Below are 23,422 nucleotides of genomic sequence, written 5' to 3'. Positions count from 1 at the left end.
GACGGGTGCAGGGGACACACCGAGGGACAGGGAAGTGGCTGTTTTTTTAAAACTCAGCAGCTACAGTTTTATTTTTTGACAGCGTGATTGGAACTCCGCTTTAAAGTGTTAATCTTTAAAGAAAATCTGTAAGGTGACTTAACATTGGAACACCTCCCCATCTCTCCTGGTTTCACTGTACTCCAGTCCCACGATCTTGCACTGTCAGACACTGGCATGCCACTCCATCGGCATGGTACATATATCACCCTCTGAGGATTGTTTTTCTCATCAAGAGTGGAATTACACTTTAGGAAAACTGTAAATGGTAAAGCATGATGCCAAGTAGAAACGGAAAAAAAAGGTTTTTGGTTGACCTATACTTTGACAACTACTGCAACTTCCTATTAAATGATTTTATGCTGCAGCTTTAGGCCCCTTTTTACATGGTCATTCCCATCAGGTCCACCTGTCATTTTTTCAGGTGGACCTGATCGGATGGTCCATGTATTCCTATGGACTGATGTGTGTAAATGGACTTGTGTTCATTTACACCCGCCTACCTCCAATCTGATCCACTAAAAAGAAAACAGAAGGGATCCATTCCTTTTTTTCTAAGCTGATCGGGTGTAAACGGATAGCCGGTCCGTTTACACCCAACTGCCCATAGAGTGCATGTTCTACTCAGATTTAGAGCAACTGCACTTGCAGAGCACAGCCTGTTTGCTTTTAGTAAATCAACCCCCATGTCTTGTTAGGACAGTTTATTTGCCAGATTTTGTTGTGTAACCAAGCTTTACCTAGAACAACAAAAAAAATGTTTTTTTCTTGTTTACTGTACTATTCACTAAAGTGTGTCTAGAAAAAGGCCTGGCTGGATTCAGTGAATTTTCTGGTGAATGCTGAATAAAAAAGTCTTGATAAATTGTCAGGTATCGGAGTTGTTTATATATCATCTACCTGCTAATTTTTTCCATATGGAGAAATGGCTGCTGTGAGGGGTGGGGGCAAGCCTCTAGATTCTAAGCAGAACTTTTGTTGAGTTTATTTTGGCATACAGAGCAGACTATCACTTTTATCTTGTTTGTGCTGACACATGGAGTTGCTTAAATTGTAGTGCTAAAAAAAAGAAACAAAAAAGAAAACGTCTGATGTGTTCACAATAGAGGGAGCCATTGTATGGGCTGAACCAAAACTTTATAGAGTTCAGAAAAAACTGAAGTTTTAAGATGTATACAGTGAGCACAACCTACCTGTTCATCAGGGAATTGCTGTAGTATACTGGTCCACATGTCTGTTTAACATCCCTCTCCTGGGTTACTGCAGAATGCTGTTAAAATAAATAATAGCTCAATAAAGAATAAATTTAAATTTAAAAAAAAACATTTGCTGCAATACTTGCCTTTAGGGCTCAGTCATATCCGGTGCCTTGGGACTGTGCTGGGCACTAGTACCCAGTTCTGTCTTAAAGCACACCAAGGCAAAAAGCTTTGTTCCCTTTCATGCCAGCTCACACCACCTCTCTGCTGTGGAGTGGCTGAAAAAAGTCTAACATAGTTACATAGTTAGTCTGGCTGAAAAAAAACAAAAGTCCATCCAGTTCAACCATAGAAAAAAAAAAAAAAGTTATAATCCTATACCCACAGTTGATCCACAGGAAGGCAAAAAAAAACCCAACAAAGCATGATCCAATTTGCTCCTGCTGGGAAAAAAATTCCTTTCTGATCCCCCGAGAGGCAATCGGATATTCCCTGGATCGACTTTACCTATAAATGTTAATATCCAGTGTAGCAGGATGCAATGCAGCCCATCACACCGCATTGCGTTGCTCTGCCGCCAAAAAGTTTTAATAAAATGTCGCTTTGTGACATTGCAAAAAAATTTCATAACAGATTGTCACCACTCCAAGCCTGCAGTGTTAGTCTCCCAGCTTTACACTCTGTATTAAAGGTGCTGGCAGAAATAGAGAAACATTTTGCTCAAAAATATAATATAGCATGCATGTACCGCCACACACTCTATTCAGTTCCAATGTAAGGTGCATGAAAAACTGGTTTCCACTCAGATCCCAGCCCATCGGTCACGATCCTCTGGCATGTTTCACCCACCACGTCTGTGGCCTAAATCAACCACAAAGAGGCCGCCAGGAGTAATGCGGTATTGAAGAAAGCAAGCCAGATAATTTCATGGATGAAGAAACTCTGTCAAGCCAGCAATCTCTGCTGTCCATTTCCCAGAAGTGGACAGCTGGAAGGCGAATTAACGTCACCCCCACCGCTTTGACTTGATATGTCAGAGAATGAGGACGTGGAGATTCTGGCTTCCAGATTCAAAAACAAGTTAACTCTGTTTGTGGCCACGACCAAAGGATCCTCTAGCATTGGCATTGGATGCCTTGTGATTCTTTGGTTTATCTGGCTTATCTATGCCTTCTTTCTAGGTGGAATTCTACCTAGTCTGTTCAAGATAGAAAGTGAAGTCATAGGTGATTCTCATTGCATCAAATTGGCCCAGAAGAACCTCTTACAAAGACCTACTCAGACTTCTAGGAGATGACCCCTGGCCTCTTCCAAACAGGCCAGACCTGTTGTCTCAGGGCCCTCTATTCCATCTTGGGTTCTTCGTCACTAGCTTTAATGACATGGCTGCTGAAGCCCAGGTCTTAAAGCATAGAGTGGTCTCTGAGTCTGTCATTCCTACTTTGTTAAAGCAAGAATAGCCTTTTCCAGAAAGGTCTACTAGCTGGAAATCCTCCTTTGCCTGGAGTGAGCATGGGTGCTTCAGTTCCAGACAATACTCTTCTTCACATCCTGGCCTTACAATAATGACTCTACCAGAATTTGGACTTAAGCACTCTGAACAACCAGGGTTCGGTCTTGTCCATTCTTTTTCAAAAATTTCTAGCTTCCCTTTTTAAAAAAAATAAATAAAAAAGCAAAAACTTTATTCATGGTGTATTTTGGATCATGTATCCCTCTTAAAGCCCCCTGTTATTCATTGAGACCTCAGTCTGGTTCAGAAACCACCCTCTGCACCCATAAGAGAACTCCCCTTATATGATCTCTCCTGTAAAGTGGCCTTCTTTTTCGCTATCATGTCTGGCAGACTAGTCTCTCTTCTAAGGAGTCGTTTCTCATTCTTCACAAAGACAAGGTAGTCTTACACCCCAGACTATTTTTTCCTCCTAAAGTGATATCAGTCTCCCCCCTCAATGAAGACCTAGTCGTGCCATATTTGTGCCCTGCTCCAAAGCATTTGTAAGACTGCTCCTTGTTCCTCTGTTCATAGTTCTACCAGGTAGATGTCCATTCTTCTGTGGTTGCAGTTTTGACTGCAAGGCTCTTTCAGCAGCACTCTGAAGGTGGTCACAATATTCACCAGTAATGTAACAATAGTCACCAGAACAAATAGAGTAAATGAATCAGAAAACAGTAAAAATGTAGAGAAATACAGAAAAGAGTGCCAGACCAAAACCAGATGATAGCGAAGAGACCACGATAATTGTAATTATTGGTAAATTCATATAAAAACAGCAAGCAGTGCTTCTCAATCAGAGCTTAACACAGGATAAAACTTGGGTGGGCTTACACCCAGTAACTATACAAATCTATATTAGAACCAGTATTGAACTCTCCACGTGGAGTAACAACTTGACAGCAGTTGTTGAGCAGCAATTGGGTATGATGTTCTGGAGCAATAAAATCTAACATACTCTAATACTCCCTACTTTGTCCAAAACCAAACAAAAACGTTTTGGCTATACATAGATTTGAATGAATACAGAACTCTGCCTAGAATTCACCTACAGTGCCCTTCTGTTGGATCCCAGGCTGCAAAGATATGTACAGTAAAAATACTTTATAGCTTCAAAATGGCTTACCTTACTGATACTCTCTTTTCTCACTGATATATACCAGACATCATTTGTCTGATTCACAACATAAGACTTTTTGCAATCTATAAGAAAGGGGTTGCATCATACATGCTTTTCTGATCCTTTTTTCTCAGTAAAGTATAGTAGACATGATCTGTATCACAACAATAGACCGTTTGCAGTCTATAATAGCTTGAAACACCAATAGTGTTCCTGATAGCTTATCTAGCCTATAGGTAATGTGTGTTTTGTTTTTTTGTTTGTTTTTTACTCAGCCCAATGTGCTTTGGTAGGGCTAACTTTAATGCCCTATTGAGTTAATTGAGTTTTACTGATATGTCTTCCTAATAATTAAATTTTTTCTTTTTTTTCTTTTTTATAAGCGAGGATGTAATATGGGATGTCTTGCCCTTTTAACATCTTGTTTCTTAAGATTCCTGTGGAACAGTCCTGCTCCCAGTAGGTTTATAATCTTTCTTTCTCTTTTTTTTCTTTTTTTTTCTTTACTTGGTTCACTGTTAGGTTGGATGTGCTCTGTATCTCTTCTGCATATATCACATTTATAACTAACAGGTAAAGGAATACTGCCTCTTCGGGCTTAAGCACCACACTGTTTTCCAGCTGTTGGGGAAATTCATGTCCTGCCTTCAGCTGGTTGCCTGCCTGCTCTTCAACTGCATGTGTGCAATTTATTACTAGGACATTAACACAATAACTGCCAAGTTTAATATCACCTGCTCTTTGGAAGGGAATTGGCCTTTACCCTTTAAAGGAAAGCTCCAGTAAAAAAACAAACTTCACACCTATAAAAATGGATAGCCGTTTACCTTGGTCTACATTTATTTTTTTGTTTAGCTTTCGCTTTAGCTATAGTTCTATTATTTAAAACCTTTGTGGAAACATACCCTTTCCTTGTATCCAATATCCCATGTGGCAATATCCATGACTGATGATAAATTACTCAGACATTTGACATTGTGGGAAATATGTGCCTATTTGCCACCATGATAAAGTTAAGGGGATAAAGGATTCACACATGTAAAGTGTTTGTATTGGGAGCTGATAATGTAAATGAATTCTTTACTGCAGCCGTTCACCTATTTTTCTTTTCTTTTTTTAAATTTTTTTTTATTTTACACATTTACTTTAAATACACATGATTTTCCCATTCAGAGTAGAGTTTCAGTGTCTCTTTAAAGGCCTCCTCCTTACCCATTAATGTTCATCTGTAGTGCTCCTTTACTGCTCATTCCTTCTTTGCAGCTAGTGCAAATTATCTGCGGCTTCCCTGTAAGTAGTAGCATGTGACCTCTTCCCATGATGCAGTGCTCCAGCATAGCACCAGTCATTAGGCCCTAGCACTGTCACATGATGAAGGGAATGACATCACCTCTTCTAGTTGCTCACAGTAGGTACAGATTAAACAGTGGGGGTGTACCTGAGAAAAAAGGGTCATTGGTTTGGAGGGGGGTACCTTTACACAGGTTCTGTTACTATCACATTGCCTTGAATGTGCAATGTTATGACAGTGTCCCTTTAATTAATGTAGGAGCAAAGTACACACAACCTTTGTCCCCATAACTCTCAAATCATTATCAGTCTGCATTTCCCGTGCAGGGAGTAAGGTCTCTTTGAGCTGAGCATTTTCTCTTATCTATGCATAGGGCAGTAGGACACTTATCCAAAGTGCTGGACTGCAGAGCTCTTGTTAAAAAGTGTTTGAATCACATGGCCTTCAAGGGACAGTATCTCTGTAGACCAACTCTTTACAAAATCATCACGGCTGCTACCCATCTTACTCATTGAAAGTAGCCTAAGGAACAGACTGCAATGTTTTTTCCCTCTGTATCTTTCAAGAAATGTCCCTTTTGGTTCTCCATTCTTTCAACCTCCACCTCAAGACCCACCCTGCCAAGCATGGCTCCCTTTCTAGGTCCTAGCACTGAGTCTTCCAAATCCTCAGACATGCCTTGCTCTGCATGAAGGTGTGCCCCTACTTTCCAGAATGGAGAAATGTTTGGTAAGCTTTGTGGACACTCGGACAGCTTGCATCCTAGGCTGTTGGGGTATCTTAGGGCTACAAACTGGAGTTTAGCTCCCTGCCCCCTTATCTGTTTTCATCTGCTTTCACCTGCAATCTTCCTATGTCACCACACAGATCTTCACTGAGCCTTCTCAACTCTTCTTTATAAATGGATGTTTTTCCCCAGTTTTTGTTGCTGAATGTTGCTCCAACATGTTGACTGTTCCCAAACCCAAAGATGGCGTTCCCCCCATTTTGGCTTTCAAGTCACTGACTGTCTTCATTCGGGTCCAAAAATTTTACATGGAATTTGTCCTTGCCTCTCTTCACAAGGAAGATTTTCTGCCTTCTGTTAATATCAAAGATGCATGCTTAATGTCTTCATCTGTCCAATATCAGCAATTTCTAGACTTTGCTACGAGGTCCCCGTTCTACCAGGTATTGACCCTGGCTTTTGACCTCTCATCGGCACCTTAAATATTCAGTTGACCCCTGTTGTAGTTGTGCTGCATTCTTGTTGCATCCTTATTGTGGGATACTTAGATAATCTCCAGTTGGTACGGGCTCTTTTGCTCTAGTTGAAGTTGACCAACCAGACACTACATTTATTCGGATGGGTCCATAATTTTAACAAATTGTTCTTGAAACCGATTCATCCTTTGTAGTGTCTTGGTCTATTCTTGGTCACAGCTCAGGCCCAGAGTGTTTCTTCCACAGGAGAAAATTTGGACTGTCTTGTCTAAGTGTCTCTAGTGTCCTAGGTCTTATGGTAGGTCCTTTTGAAAAAGTTAATCTGATCTGTAGATCAAGTAGTCTTATCACAGAGTACCAAGATATCCTCTGTGGCTCAAAAATCCGGCTTTGGAGTCAGGGAAGTCCTTTCTTAATTTCTCTGAATTTGATTCCTACATATTAGCTAGAAAGTCTACTTCTGGCAAGGTGCGGTAGAGGTCTAGGACTTCCACCTAAGGTAGTTTCTGCCTTTTACCTCAACCAGGACATCATTCCTCTGTCCAACTGCAGTTCACCGAAAGCAAATTTTCCTCTATTGTCTGATTGTACCGAAGTTCTGGCTGAGAGTGTCTCAGCCAATGCTTCTTTCAGGAAGACTGATTCCTTTTTTATAATCCTTGATGCAGCCTGTAAGGGTGCACCAGATTTTCATTCCCCCTTCTCTAGGTGACTCAAACAAACCATCATTTGGGCTTATGATCACAAGAATCAGATTCTACCCTTTCCTTTCAAAATAGACTTTACAAGATCTGTGAGTACTTTTTTGGGCTTTCCTGCGTCACGCATCAGGCATTAAAGTTCATCATTTGCCTCAAGTTACAGGCAGTCCTTAGAATTTTTTATGGTCCTCTTAGAGAGTTGTTACCCACCCCTCAGTTGGACTGCTTTTGGACATCCCAAAGGTTTAGGACTTTCTGTCTCCCAGTATAGACTCCCCGAGAAAAGGATTTTACTGTGAGTACAAAAGTCTCTTTTTCATTTTGCTGCCTATTTGCTGTAGACATGAAAAGCATCAGATCAGTCACATAAACTAAGGGATATTAAACCTTTCTACATCCTGTTTCCAGTGTCAGAATAAACATTTTTTACTTGGTTACATATCTGCTGTCTATGCATTCTAAACATGATCTCTTTATAACACATCGGCAGGAATTTATAGGTGTCTGGAATTACTGCTAGCTGTGAAATACTATCCTAAATGTAACTAATTACTGAGCTCAGCCATAAGTCTATCTGAGAAGTTTTGGGCCAATCCTATGTTTAGAAAACTTTGGCTTTAAAATACATATAATATTTCCACGTTTGGCTGAATATTTCTGTATTTAAAGAGAATCTGTAGTTAAACTGTAAATGAACACCTTTGGTGGAGTGAAGGCATAATAAGAAGCCAAAATATACCTTTTCTTTCACCATCTGTCTCTCCTGAGCCCTGTGCCCTATTATGCTTATGGAAATATTGACTTTATGGTAGTGAGAGTATTGGCACTATATCTCTCCCCCCTAAATCCCACAATGCAATGCTCAGTGCCTACCCATTAGCAGGTCAAGTTTTCAGAAGATCTAACAATGCTCTGACTTTCAGAAGGCCAGTGGCTCTAGGGAGCTGTTTCTCCTCTAAGTGTTTACTTTTTTGACCGCACTTTGCTAAGCACTGTTTGTATCTAACATGGCCACATAACCTAACCACATTATAATCTTTGGAAAGCTACATCATTGAATGCAAAACATTTTTACTATTTATTGTGCCTTCAATCGTTTACCTAGCCATAGCATCACGAAGCTGTATAGATCTTAGTTTCTGTTTATGGCATTTAATGCTTCTCAGTATATCAAAGCTACAATCTGGAGATAGTGAAGATTTCAGGAGAGTGGGGTTTAAATACGTTCATGTCCAATTAAATTGATTCCATTTTCCTTAAACTGGGAGCATACCTAAATTTTTCCTAAAAATATTTCTTACCTTTTTTAGATCTATTTGAGGACAGATGTCATGGCTGACTGAAAGAATTTTTCATGTAGCTCCTCATTAATCTATATGTGAAAAGGGAGGGAGGTGCAGCGCTATATATCTAGACAAATGATGAATAAAACACCGATAGTACACAATAATAAACGGTGACTGTAAATTAGTAACGCCACTGAATGGTGGCTAAGGTGAAAAGAGTAAACCAGTCCAATGAAGGAGTGCTCTTAAGATCCAGGGTGATCTTCAGACGTCCAATATAAAGGACCATCAGGTGATAAAATATAAAGACTGCGCACTCACCAGATACGCAATCCTTGTGCGCATTTGTGTAAAATAACACTAGACCTCCTGTGTCATCATCCTGGTCTGGTCAGATCTGGTCAGCATATCCCTCATGGCCTGGTACCCGGATGGATGCAGCTTTTCTGTAGATTTGGCCGGTTCCCACCAGAACTCAAATAAATAGAAAGGGCCACATAGTGTAATATCCTTAGGTATCTTTATTAGAGGCACAGGATAGCAGGAAATCCAATATACAAAAAATGGTACTGACCCAGGTGTAAATCAAAGATGGCCGCCGGGGCCCCTCGTGGCGCCGGCGGTGAAGCGTCCAACCTGCTGTAGCTTTCACTGACGCGTTTCGAGCGAAGGCTCGTAGTCATAGGGGTGCAGCTTACAGTGGTGGACGCAAGTGACAGTAGTTAAATACGGACATTGGCGCATGCGCAGTACGTCATGCGCCATTTCCACTGCGCTGGATGTCCGCGCAACGGGCGCCATTTTGTTGTAGCCCGACCCGATGGCGCATGCGCAAACGCCAATCATCGGGTGCACAGAGACAAACAGCAAAATGAATGCTGTGAACACCAGGGCTGGTTCAATCAAATGCTATAAGCACCAGGGATAATTCAATCCACAAATTATGGATCACCTGTGCAGGGTAAAACCCAAGTAATATGGCTGTGGGCAAAAACAAGAATGGATCTTTAATTAATAGATCCAGAATTCTATTATATAGCCCATATTTATCATAGCCAAAATAAAGTAAATATATTAGACCTATATACTGTATGAATAAAAAATATATTTACATAAAAATAAAATTAAATTAAAAACACATATAAAATCATATAAAAACCTGGTGATCATGCATACATAAATATTGGCAAATATGTGCAATCTGCCAAGCAAAAGGATAAATATATCATGAATACCCTTATGTATGAAAGTCATTTCTAAACCCGTAATAATCAACAATATATATAGTTAATACAGCTGTAAAGTATAACATACATCTGTGGACCTGTAGGTCATTAGTGCATGCAAAATGTTAAAATAATTGTTAAAATAAGTTCACCTAAAAGCAAGTATATATCATCATAATGGCAAACGGAAATCTTTATAGTTTTAATAAAATAAATATAAGATAAATACACATTAGGATCAGTGGCAAAGAATTCATATATAAATGTACATATAGAAGGATAGCAAAATAGTCCCAATTAACTGTTATCAATAAAACTATTGATATCCAATTCTCTATTAAGTCCTTTGGGGCGCATACAGTCCATCTGGAATATCCATTTCGTTTCCATTTGCGAGACTGCTCTTTTTTTATTTACGCCCCTCCAGTGGGCTTGTACTATATCAATACCTACAAACTGTAATGAAGATGGGTCCCTATTATGATGGGTCCTGTAGTGTAATGATAAAGAATGATCTTTAAAGCCCTTCTTAATGTTACTAACATGTTCACGAAGTCTGTCCTTAAGTTTTCTGATTGTGCGCCCAATGTACTGTTTTTTGCACGGACATTGCAAAAGATACACGACATGTTTACTATGACATGATATAAAGTTATTGATCTTAAATGTCCTGCCAGTACTAGTTGATGTAAAATTATCCACCCTCTTTTTCCTTTTGCCATTACAGGTGCATATAATACACCTGTTGCATGGAAAAAAACCGGTAGTATTGTTCAAAAAGGAAGTATTCCTAGGAGGGTTGATAATATTTGGGGCTATAAAATTTCTCAGAGATTGAGCTCTTCTATAGGTGATCTCTGGTCTATCAGGGAGGATTTTAGTTAACACTGGATCCGCCTTCAGAATTTTCCAATTCTGATTAATAATTCTCGAGATGGTCTTATATTGTCTAGAAAATATAGTAACAAAAGGACAAATTTTTTGTGACTTTTGTGAAACATTATTATTAGCGAGCAAAGAATCCCTATCCATATTTCCTATCTCATGCATAGTGCGGGTAAGACATGTCTCGTCGTACCCTTTTTCTAAGAACCTATGTTTTAATATAGATGCTTGTGAAAGAAAGGTGTCAACCGAGGTACAATTTCTTCTCAACCTTAAGAATTGACCTTTCGGTATGTTTGAAAGCCATAGTGGGTGATGACAACTGCTAATGGGAATGTAACCGTTGCGATCTGTTCCTTTGAAAAAGGAAGAAGTTATGATGGTACCTTCTTGTTTTATTAATGTCAAGTCCAAGAAATTCACACTAGATTTACTATAATCAAAAGTTAATTTGATATTTAAGGTGTTATTATTAAGAGTACCGAAAAAATTAACTAATGTCTGTTCATCCCCTTTCCAAATAAGCAGAATGTCATCAATATATCGCCTGTAGAAGTATAGTTCTGGCCAATCTCTGGCGTATATAACGTCCTCCTCCCATCTCGCCATGAACAAATTTGCCAGGCTTGGAGCGAATTTCGCTCCCATAGCCACGCCCCTAGTCTGCAAATAAAAGTTACTATCGTACCAAAAATAATTTCTAGTCATAGCAAAATCCAAAAGGGTAAGAATAAACTGTTTATGTAGAGGAGACAGAGTAGATTCATTAAGATAAAAATCCACTGCTTGCATACCCTCTATGTGATCAATACTCGTGTACAAAGAAGCCACGTCAGCTGTAACTAGAAATGTATCTTCATCAACATGGAGACCTTGAATATCCTGGAACACTTGTTTTGTGTCTCGCAGATAAGATGGCGTTTTCCGTACTAGTGGTTGTAGGAAATAGTCTATGTATTGTCCTACTTGAGAACATAAAGATCCAATACCACTTGGATGGCATGCGCCATCGGGTCGGGCTACAACAAAATGGCGCCCGTTGCGCGGACATCCAGCGCAGGGGAAATGGTGCATGACGTACTGCGCATGCGCCAATGTCCGTATTTAACTACTGTCACTTGCGTCCACCACTGTAAGCTGCACCCCTATGACTACGAGCCTTCGCTCGAAACGCGTCAGTGAAAGCTACAGCAGGTTGGACGCTTCACCGCCGGCGCCACGAGGGGCCCCGGCGGCCATCTTTGATTTACACCTGGGTCAGTACCATTTTTTGTATATTGGATTTCCTGCTATCCTGTGCCTCTAATAAAGATACCTAAGGATATTACACTATGTGGCCCTTTCTATTTATTTGAGTTCTGGTGGGAACCGGCCAAATCTACAGAAAAGCTGCATCCATCCGGGTACCAGGCCATGAGGGATATGCTGACCAGATCTGACCAGACCGGGATGATGACACAGGAGGTCTAGTGTTATTTTACACAAATGCGCACAAGGATTGCGTATCTGGTGAGTGCGCAGTCTTTATATTTTATCACCTGATGGTCCTTTATATTGGACGTCTGAAGATCACCCTGGATCTTAAGAGCACTCCTTCATTGGACTGGTTTACTCTTTTCACCTTAGCCACCATTCAGTGGCGTTACTAATTTACAGTCACCGTTTATTATTGTGTACTTACGGTGTTTTATTCATCATTTGTCTAGATATATAGCGCTGCACCTCCCTCCCTTTTCACATATATGTTATTGAAGGTTTGATACGGTGCCTTTTCTGGTGTACAGCCGCTGCTTATTATACATTATCACATAAGCGCTCACTTATCTTTTGTTTTCCTCATTAATCTATCCCAGCAGCTGGGCTGGGGACTGGCTGAGTCCAGTTCTATTACCATACAATGGAGAAGTTCATCTCGTTTTTGCTAATGGTGTTCAAATCTAATAGAACTGTTGAGATATCTGCTTTGCACAGTACAGTCAGGGTTAATTGTGGTAAACACAGATTTCCAGCCTCCTTCATAACAAGGAGAACTAAGTAGAAATTTTCTTTGCTGGCAGTTTCAGAAGAGATCATCTGTGAAAAAGGTAGGCAGCACTTTGTATTTTTTTTTTCATAGTGGTTGTAAAGGTTCAAGGTGTTTCACCTTCTTGCATTCTATGCATGAAGTTAAAGAAAAAAAAAAAAAAAACCTGTGTGCAGCATCCCCCTCCCAATATTTGCCTGAGCCCCATCACGATCCAGTGGTTTGCACGAGAGCCTCGGCTCTCCAGGGACTCTCCCTCTCATTGGCTGAGACAGCAGCGGTAGTCATTGGCTCCCACTGCTGTCAATCACAGCCAGTAAGCCAATGAAGAGAAAGAGGGGGGGGGGGTTATGGCCGAGCTCTACAGCTCTATGTATGAATGTAACGCAGAGCAGTGGCTCGGGTGCAAGCCTGCATGGGTGCTCCTATAGCAAGCTGCTTGCTCTGGGGGTATATGCCGGGAGAGAGGGTCCAGAAGCGTCAGCAGGGGACCTGAGAGGAGTTCTGGGGCTGCTCTGTACAAAACCATTTTTTTTTTCCTTTTACTTGCCTTTAATATCACTTTAAGTTATGCTGTGTAAATTGGACATGTAACAAATATAAAGTAGGTATTATCCCAATTTGGCTACAAAAGTGGAAATACACTTTAAATCAGAGATTGTGAATTTGTGATCTGTGTTTTAAAATTTCCAAACTGAAGCTGAATAGCAGTGTACTGCTATTGGAAGTGTGGCAGATTTTTTCCACCCCTTGACAGGCAGTGAAGAGGCCTCTTCCTCACTGCCTGTTCTCTCCCCGTAAATGCTGTCCACCACCCTGAAATCACATGCATTACATGCAGTTGCAGGGCACTTGCGATGATGACCCATTTTTTCTGTGGCCATGTGCAGTCGCAGCATGTGTACATCCCTGTCCATCTGTCTTTGCAGGCTCAGTGGCCTGTTTTTTTTACCGCCCTGCAAACAAGTCCTAAAAGCTTGAGCAACACTTTCTGAAATAAAGTGCAGCGCTAAAACATATCAAAAAGTTTGTTCTTAAAAATTTGTTGTCAAAAGTTTGTGAGATATTTCAATCAATAAAATGGTATACACAGCTAGAAGGATCCAGTGGAAATGACAGAAATGCGCACTCACCGACCGCACATAGGAAATGCGCATTTGTGTATTTAAATCACAGGTATCGTACTCCCTCAGGAAGGGGTGTCATCAGGCAGTGATCTGCTAGGCTCCCAGGACCTCCTTAGGATCAGGATAAAGCGGCCAGGTGAGGGCTCCCTCCTCCAGGTGTAGCTGTGTCTGCTAGTCTGATAACCCCTCAATGAGGGGTAAAAAATGGGAAAATGCCCATAGTGTAGTATGTCAAAACTTTTATTGGTAACAAATTTAGTACAGGACAGGTCAGTGTTGAAACTGGCAAAAAGCCAGAAAGTGCAAGGTAAAAAACTCTAATACTGACCTAAAGTAAAATGGCCGCCAGACCTCCTCGTGGTCTGGGCGGCGATGAGGCGTCACAAGCTGTCAGTTCCTCCTGAGGCCTTTCGTGCTAAGGCACATCTTCAGAGGGGAGGCTGACAGCTTTGTGACAGACGCCAGATACTTATATATCAAAAAACGGGAGTCGCGCATGCGCACAAACTTACCGCCATTTTCGAGTGGACCGGGCAACTGCGCATGCGCGCACGCCTAGACGCCATTTTGCCGTGGATATAGAAACTGTCAGCTGAGATGTATTACATACAGCTGTCAGGGCGCACTGAAAGGCGCATTTGAGCCAGGAATAGTGGCTCATAATCCCAGGGGGGTAAACAAAATAATCAGTCCGGTATTACAGCGGAAAGTATAGCACCAAAACCCCTTAACAAGTGCTTTTATCACCAAGAATGGTGATTAATAGGGAAGATAATGCTAACTTATCCACGGCATGTGGAGGTGCTCCGGATGCATAAATCTACAGTAAGAAATATATACAGATTATAAAATAAAATGTAGTAAAAAAGTTGATAATGGTGTGTCCTAAAGAAAATTGTTATAGAAACATTCTTATATACAGTAGCATTAATGACTGGTCTGGGGTTGGGAATTGCATATATGTGCGAATCCACTGCCATTATCTGAGAGACCAGACAATTCAACATATCTGCATTTCAAGACACCGTATTTGCCAAAGATTAACTATTTAAATACTGGTGGCTAAAGATATAGCTGCACCCAGCAATCAAAGCACACAGAACAATTATTGCCATAAATGGTGGCTCTTAGTCCCAGGTGGGTGATCAGAATTACCATAGCAGGTCCTGATATTCAATCCTTCACCATCAAAATTAATACCAATTTATCCATGGCATATAAAGGTGCTCAAGGTGCAACAATCTATACCAAGAGTGTAAATACTCAAGTGATAAAAAACACATAAATAAATATAAATAAATATGTCCATATATAAAATCACCAATGACACTAAAATAATGATTCATAAAATATAGACTAGGATAGCATAAAATGCGTAAAATGAATAGAATAACATAAAATTGCATACGGTAACATAAAAACGTCAAAGGCTTAATGTAACACTCATATATGTCAATCTGGAATAAATAATCAATAAAAAATATATATTCGATAAGAATATATATAATAATAAAGTGAACTTCTCAGTAAAGGCATAGGATCCTAACTGTTAGCTATAAAGCAATTAACGTCAATCTCGATATTGTGTCCTCTGGGGTGTATCTAATTCATATACCCATTTTGTTTCTGATTGTGACACAGCTCTAGTCTTATTTATACCCCTCCAGTGTGGTGATATCACATCAATTCCCACAAATTTAAGGGAGGAGGGGTCGCTGTTGTGGAACAGTCTGTAATGGTTAGAGAGTGAATGCTCCCTGTAGCCCTTCTTGATATTGGCTACATGTTCTCTTAACCGGTCACGAAGCCGTCTCGTCGTGCGTCCCACATATTGTTTATAGCATGGGCATTGGAGGAGGTACACAACAAATCTACTATTACATGAAATGAATCGGTCGATGGTGTATGTTTTTCCAGTTGTGAAAGACTCAAAAGTATTAGTCTTATACTTCCTAATACCATTGCATTTGCAGATAACGCATTTATTACAAGGGTAAAATCCTTTAAGTTCATCAAAAAATGTAGTGCCAGTTGGGGGGTTCACTACATTAGGTGCTATTTGGTGCCTAATTGCTGTCGCTTTCCGGAAGATAATTTCCGGTTTATCAGGCAAAATTTTAGATAATGTAGGATCCAGTTTCAGTAAATGCCAATTTTTCTTTATGATTCCCCCAATTTGTCTAAACTGTGTGGAAAAGGTTGTAATAAAGGGACAGACCGTTGATTGTGTTGGTCTTGGTTTGTCCGATAACATATCATTCCTATCACATTGAGCAATCGTCCATATAGTATTATCTAGAACATCCTCCTTATAACCCTTCTCTAGGAACCTTTTCTTCAGTATCATAGCTTGAGTAAGATACGTATACATATCTGTATAGTTGCGTCGGATGCGCATAAACTGGCCCTTCGGAATGTTGCCCAACCAGTTAGGATGGTGACAACTGCTGGTTGGAATGTAACTATTCCTGTCTGTAATTTTGCATACTTAGATAAAGAGATTAATCTTATAAGAGAAAAATTAACTCCACTTAAGGATAAGGGTAATTACAATATAGAATCAGATAAACTCAAAAAACATCTGGAGGGGATAGAAAAAGAACAAAAGATAAAGAAAAAGTACCATAGGGATTTTAAGGATTATTCGGATCAAGTAGTCTTTAACTGGCAAAAACAGAAAGACCCTGTTCCACCCAAATCCCCTACTATTAACAATATTAACAATTCTAAATTTAACAAATCTAAACATAAGACCTCTAATTTTTATCACAATAAACAATATCCCATTCCTGTATCCAATAGATTCCAACCTTTCCAGGACAATAACATTGGCTCTAGAGAGTTTTATAGACATCCTAATGCCCATACCAATTATGTAGGAGACAGGATTCCCACCCCTCCAAGACAAACTAATTGGTCATCTTCTCAACAGAACAATTCTAATTATCACCATTCTAATTATCATCCATCCCCACGGAAATCTAGAGATAATAGGGGAAAACACCCCCCTTCTAGTAACCTTCCTCAAAGGAGGAAATCAACTAACCCTCAGAATAATTATCAGAATCATCATCAAAAACCTCAAAACTCTGTCCCTAAAGGCTCATATCAACCTCACCACCCTAGACAGCGTTTTTTAGAGGAGGGTCTGTCAAGAAAAAGGAGAAATTCGGGAGAGGAAAGAGAGGGGGAAGGAGGGTGAATAGACTCCCCAAAAAAGAGGAAAACTTAGCTGGCAAGGGTATCTTTATTTTGAGTGATACACATTTGACTAATGATGAACTACGTCTCCTTGATAAAGGACTCAAATATGCACCTGCAAAGAAATTGAATAAATTTGACACATACATTGATGTGCATAAATTTGCCAGACAGTTATCTTTAAAACGATACTTTTGTAATAACCCAATTACGAGTAATATTACCTCTGACGGATTTATGCATTCCAATTTACGGAATGCATCTACCTACACCCACCACCCCAAGCACATTCTTGTGTTAATCTTTTTAAAGATAAGGTCCTAAGCGATCTTAGAAACATCCCCATTAAAGACTCATACAACAGAGCAGGGGACAATAGGGTGATTAAATCTTTGCTTGAAAGGAAAGATCTGGTTGTTAGACCGGCCGACAAGGGAGGAGGAGTTGTGATCCTGAGTAAGACCAATTACATCACTGAGGTTAATAACATCCTTGGTGATAGCACTACTTACAAACCTCTACCACGTGACCCAATGCTAGGATACAAGAAGGAGCTTAAGAGGATTATTGCTATAGGCTATGACCTAAACATTCTAGACAAAAAAGAGAAGTCTTTCTTATGCCCTTCAGCACCTAAATTGCCTATATTATACATCTTACTCAAGATACATAAGGACCCAGTCCACCCACCAGGATGTCAAATAATCAGTGGGATCGGATCCCTCAGCTCAAAAATAGGGGAGTATATAGATCACTATCTCCAACCTTTGGTAGCACAAACCCCATCCTACCTACGAGATACTAAACAGGTGCTAAATATAGTCAGCACTTTAAACACATTGCCTAGCACCTACCTTGTCACTGCTGACGTGGCCTCTCTCTACACTAATATCGATCATGCTGATGGGATGGAGGCGGCGGACTTTTACCTCACGAACCATAGCACCTTACCCGTGGCACAAAAACACTTTATTCTAGAGCTACTGGAAATTGCAATGGACCATAACTATTTCTGGTTTAACCAGTCAGACTACTTGCAGGTCAAAAGGGTTGCAATGGGGGCGAAGTTTGCCCCCAGTCTAGCGAACCTATTCATGTCTCGATGGGAGGAGGACCTCATTTACGCTAGAGACTGGCCAGAATTAGTCATGTACAAGGAGGTACATAGACGATATCATCCTTCTTTGTAATGGGCGGAAGGAATCTCTGATTAACTTTTTTACGAGTCTTAATAACAATAATCTTAATATCAGTCTTACTTTTACATATAGTCAATCTGAAATAAATTTTTTAGATCTTACTCTTATTAATTATAACGGTAAGATTGTAACAAAATCATTTTTTTAAATTACAGACAGGAATAGTTACATTCCAACCAGCAGTGTCACCATCCTAACTGGTTGGGCAACATTCCGAAGGGCCAGTTTATGCACATCCTAGAGAAGGGTTATAAGGAGGATGTTCTAGATAATACTATACGGACGATTGCTCAATGTGATGGGAATGATATGTTATCGGACAAACCAAGACCAACACAATCAATGGTCTGTCCCTTTATTACAACCTTTCCCACACAGTTTAGACAAATTGGGGGAATCATAAAGAAAAATTGGCATTTACTGAAACTGGATCCTACATTATCTAAAATTTTGCCTGATAAACCGGAAATTATCTTCCGGAAAGCGACAGCAATTAGGCACCAAATAGCACCTAATGTAGTGAACCCCCCAACTGGCACTACATTTTTTGATGAACTTAAAGGATTTTACCCTTGTAATAAATGCGTTATCTGCAAATGCAATGGTATTAGGAAGTATAAGACTAATACTTTTGAGTCTTTCACAACTGGAAAAACATACACCATCGACCGATTCATTTCATGTAATAGTAGATTTGTTGTGTACCTCCTCCAATGCCCATGCTATAAACAATATGTGGGACGCACGACGAGACGGCTTCGGGACCGGTTAAGAGAACATGTAGCCAATATCAAGAAGGGCTACAGGGAGCATTCACTCTCTAACCATTACAGACTGTTCCACAACAGCGACCCCTCCTCCCTTAAATTTGTGGGAATTGATGTGATATCACCACACTGGAGGGGTATAAATAAGACTAGAGCTGTGTCACAATCAGAGACAAAATGGGTATATGAATTAGATACTTTACACCCCAGAGGACACAATATCGAGATTGACGTTAATTGCTTTATAGCTAACAGTTAGGATCCTATGCCTTTACTGAGAAGTTCACTTTATTATTATATATATTCTTATCGAATATATATATTTTATTGATTATTTATTCCAGATTGACATATATGAGTGTTACATTAAGCCTTTGACATTTTTATGTTACCGTATGCAATTGTATGTTATTCTATTCATTTTACGCATTTTATGCTATCCTAGTCTATATTTTATGAATCATTATTTTAGTGTATCTTTTCATATCATTGGTGATTTTATATATGGACATATATATTTATTTATGTGTTTATCACTTGAGTATTTACACTCTTGGTATAGATTGTTGCACCTTGAGCACAGTCGATAAAATGGTATTATTTTGATGGTGAAGGATTGAATATCAGGACCTGCTATGGTAATTCTGATCACCCACCTGGGACTAAGAGCCACCATTTATGGCAATAATTGTTCTGTGTGCTTTGATTGCTGGGTGCAGCTATATCTTTAGCCACCAGTATTTAAATAGTTAATCTTTGGCAAATACGGTGTCTTGAAATGCAGATATGTTGAATTGCCTGGTCTCTCAGATAATGGCAGTGGATTCGCACATATATGCGATTCCCAACCCCAGACCAGTCATTAATGCTACTGTATATAAGAATTTTTCTATAACAATTTTCTTTAGGACACACCATTATCGACTTTTTTACTACATTTTATTTTATATTCTGTATATATTTCTTACTGTAGATTTATGCATCAGGAGCACCTCCACATGCCGTGGATAAGTTAGCATTATCTTCCCTATTAATCACCATTCTTGGTGATAAAAGCACTTGTTAAGGGGTTTTGGTGCTATACTTTCCGCTGTAATACCGGACTGATTATTTTGTTTACCCCCCTGGGATTATGAGCCACTATTCCTGGCTCAAATGCGCCTTTCAGTGCGCCCTGACAGCTGTATGTAATACATCTCAGCTGACAGTTTCTATATCCACGGCAAAATGGCGTCTAGGCATGCGCAGTTGCCCGGTCCACTCGAAAATGGCGGTGAGTTTGTGCGCATGCGCGACTCCCGTTTTTTGATATATAAGTATCTGGCGTCTGTCACAAAGCTGTCAGCTTCCCCTCTGAAGATGTGCCTTAGCACGAAAGGCCTCAGGAGGAACTGACAGCTTGTGAGGCCTCATCGCCGCTCAGACCACGAGGAGGTCTGGCGGCCATTTTACTTTAGGTCAGTATTAGAGTTTTTTACCTTGCACTTTCTGGCTTTTTGCCAGTTTCAACACTGACCTGTCCTGTACTAAATTTGTTACCAATAAAAGTTTTGACATACTACACTATGGGCATTTTCCCATTTTTTACCCCTCATTGAGGGGTTATCAGAGTAGCAGACACAGCTACACCTGGAGGAGGGAGCCCTCACCTGGCCGCTTTATCCTGATCCTAAGGAGGTCCTGTGAGCCTAGCAGATCACCGCCTGATGACACCCCTTCCTGAGGGAGTACGATACCTGTGATTTAAATACACAAATGCGCATTTCCTATGTGCGGTCGGTGAGTGCGCATTTCTGTCATTTCCACTGGATCCTTCTAGCTGTGTATACCATTTTATTGATTGAAATATCTCACGAACTTTTGACAACTAATTTTTAAGAACGAACTTTTTGATATGTTTTAGCGCTGCACTTTATTTATCTATTCAATCGCGAGGAGGTTGTGATCCCCTCTTGTGCCATTAGCTGCTTATTCTCTCATTGACATTTTCTCTAATTTAAAGAGCACTCACTTTATTTTATATATTTTATAACACTTTCTGAAAGCTTTGAAAATACTTTGTAAAAACTTGCAGTACACACTGCTTTTTGCAAGCTTAAAGCATAAGTATTGCCAGGCATTGAAACCCCTTACTGAATCAGGATCCCAGGGACACATTGCACTTGGTCCCATTCATTCAAAGCTGTGCTGTGGTTGCTGAGCTTGCATGATTGCTATTTCGAGGAGACAGACTTGGCAGCTACAATAGTTATTCTTTAAAGCCCATGTGAACAAGAATTTAGAGTAAAAAAGGGGATGCTGTTGCGCTTAGGAAAAAAATTAACATATATGTGAAAAAATTAACTATATATAAGATACCTATATAGCCGCAGTCCTAAATGTGATTTTCTAAGCACAAAATCTTATATATTGCAAAATTGGACCGCACTAAGGTCACAAATTGACAAAATAAACTGTGCAATCTTTAAAGTGATAACACTGAGCAAAATACAAATAAATACCTGTTTCGACCAATAGATTGTCTTCAGGAAGTACAAACGTTTTTTGTACTCCCTGAAGACGATCTATTAGACGAAACTAGTCGAGGACTTATGACACAACTTCCGCTGACGTCACTTCCGGTATTTGGAACACACGCCGGAATGCGGCGGCCATATTAATTCCCATTAATAATATACAAAGCTGAATACACCTAGTGCCTGGAAAGGCACTTTTTTTGTGAGCGGCATTTCTATTGTTTGACCCCATATTAAAGTTTTATACAGTTTTACACTATGGGATGTCTGGTTTTGTTTTGATTTATGCTGAAAATATGAAATACTGCTTGTGGAGGAGTGGAGTTGCCTAACATTGATGCAGATCTATTATTATTATACAGTATTTATAAAGCGCCAATAGTTCGCTCAGCGCTGTACATTACAAAGGGGGACAGAACATGTGACAGAACAATACCAATACAATGCAAAACATGAGGGGATTGAGGGCCCTGCTCTTTCGAGCTTACAATGTAGGAGGGAGGGGATAGTGGTACAGGAGGAGATAGCTGTGGGGGATGGAGTGGTAGGAAGAGTGGAGGAGGTCGGCAGGTTAGTAGGGGGTGGGGTAGGCTTCCCTGAAGAGATGGGTTTTCAGGGTGCACCTAAAGAAGAGGAGAGTAGGTGATAATCTGATGGGTTGGGGCAGGGAGTTCCAGAGGATGGGTGACCCCCCTGAGAAGTCCTGGAGGTATGCATGGGAGGAGGAGACCAGGGAACTAGAGAGAAGGAGGTCTTGTGAGGAGCGGAGTGTGCGTGCTGGGCGGTACTTGGATATTAGGTCAGTGAAGTTATTGGTTACTACCAGCAACCACGGTTATAAGAGCGAAGGAATATCGGCCATCAGGACCGGATTGCAAACTGGGATAGTCCCAAAAAGCGAGTGTGACTTACCTAGAGATAAGGTGGTCATGAAATGACGGTGAGTTTCCATCTATGTGGGGCAGCAGTGTGAACACAGTGAAGCACTTGTCATTTCAGTATGGAGTATCACCGTTAAAGATACGGCACCATTGCACCAATTATTCACATGTTGAGAATGACTATTAATATTGTATTTGTATTTTGCTCAGTTTTATCACTTTAAAGATTGCACAGTTTATTTTGTCAGTTTGTGACCTTAGCGCGGTCCAATTTTGAAATATATAAGAATTTAGAGTAGCCTACCATCAACTATGTACCATCAAGGAGAAATTGGATACTAAACTGATTGTTTCGGTAGGCCTTTACCCTATATGAATATTGGTAAATACGGAGACTGGAGATGTTACAGTATGGTTGTAATGTGTGTATTCAGCTAAAGTAAGAAAAAGTTGTTCTAATACTGAACTTCTACTGACCTCCAAATGCCTAAGCACTTATCACTGCCCAGAATGCCAAAGGCCAGCGAAGAGTTTGCTGGCTATGGCACTCTGTATAATAAAAAAATAGTGTAGCGCTCTTATCATATAACGAAATATGTGCAAAATACACAATATAGAATCCTAAAATAAATAAATAAATATATTGTATTCCTCCATAAGCAATAGTGACAAACAAATAAAATTAGACTAAAATTAAAAAAAAGAAATCTATCACCCACTTGAAAAATACGTGTACCCACATACACATGTTTGCTAAAAATAATAAGTGACTAATAATTAACACAAATATATATATATAGTGCACACACACCTGTTATATTAAGCAAAAAAAATCCAAAGAAAACTATATCCAATAAGGGAACTATACATAGTGGGTGATAGATTTCTTTTTTTGAATTTTAGTCTGGCGCTATTTATTTGTTTGTCACTATTGCTTATGGAGGAATACAATATATTTATTTATTTATTTTAGGATTCTATATTGTGTATTTTGCACATATTTCTTTATATGATAAGAGCGCTACACTATTTTTTTATTATGTATTGACACTGTTTTGGTATCAGTTTTTGAGTGTTGGCAGCTTTAGACTAGGTTGTATACTTTCATTTCATAGCGCAGGAGGATCTCTGACCATATGGCACTCTGTACCTATCAGGTGTCTATGCTGAGCTGGATGCACAGTGTTTCAGGGTCTTCGGCAGGCTACTTTATATGCAATAGTGACTAGTCTTCCAATGTGCCTTTCCACTCAGCGCCTCACC

General features: G+C 39.9%; 1 protein-coding gene across 1 annotated transcript in view; it reads left to right on the top strand.

The window, feature by feature from the left end:
• Positions 1-23,422, top strand: part of EMC2 (ER membrane protein complex subunit 2) — a 139,168-nt gene that overhangs the window by 84,516 nt on the left and 31,230 nt on the right. The gene's annotated exons all lie outside the window — the stretch shown is intronic.

Source organism: Staurois parvus, unplaced genomic scaffold (assembly GCF_062004578.1).
Source record: "Staurois parvus isolate SC_StPar_1 unplaced genomic scaffold, SC_StPar_1.0 ptg000047l, whole genome shotgun sequence".
NCBI classification, from domain to species: Eukaryota; Metazoa; Chordata; class Amphibia; order Anura; family Ranidae; genus Staurois; species Staurois parvus.
This window is presented reverse-complemented; position numbering and strand designations above follow the sequence as displayed.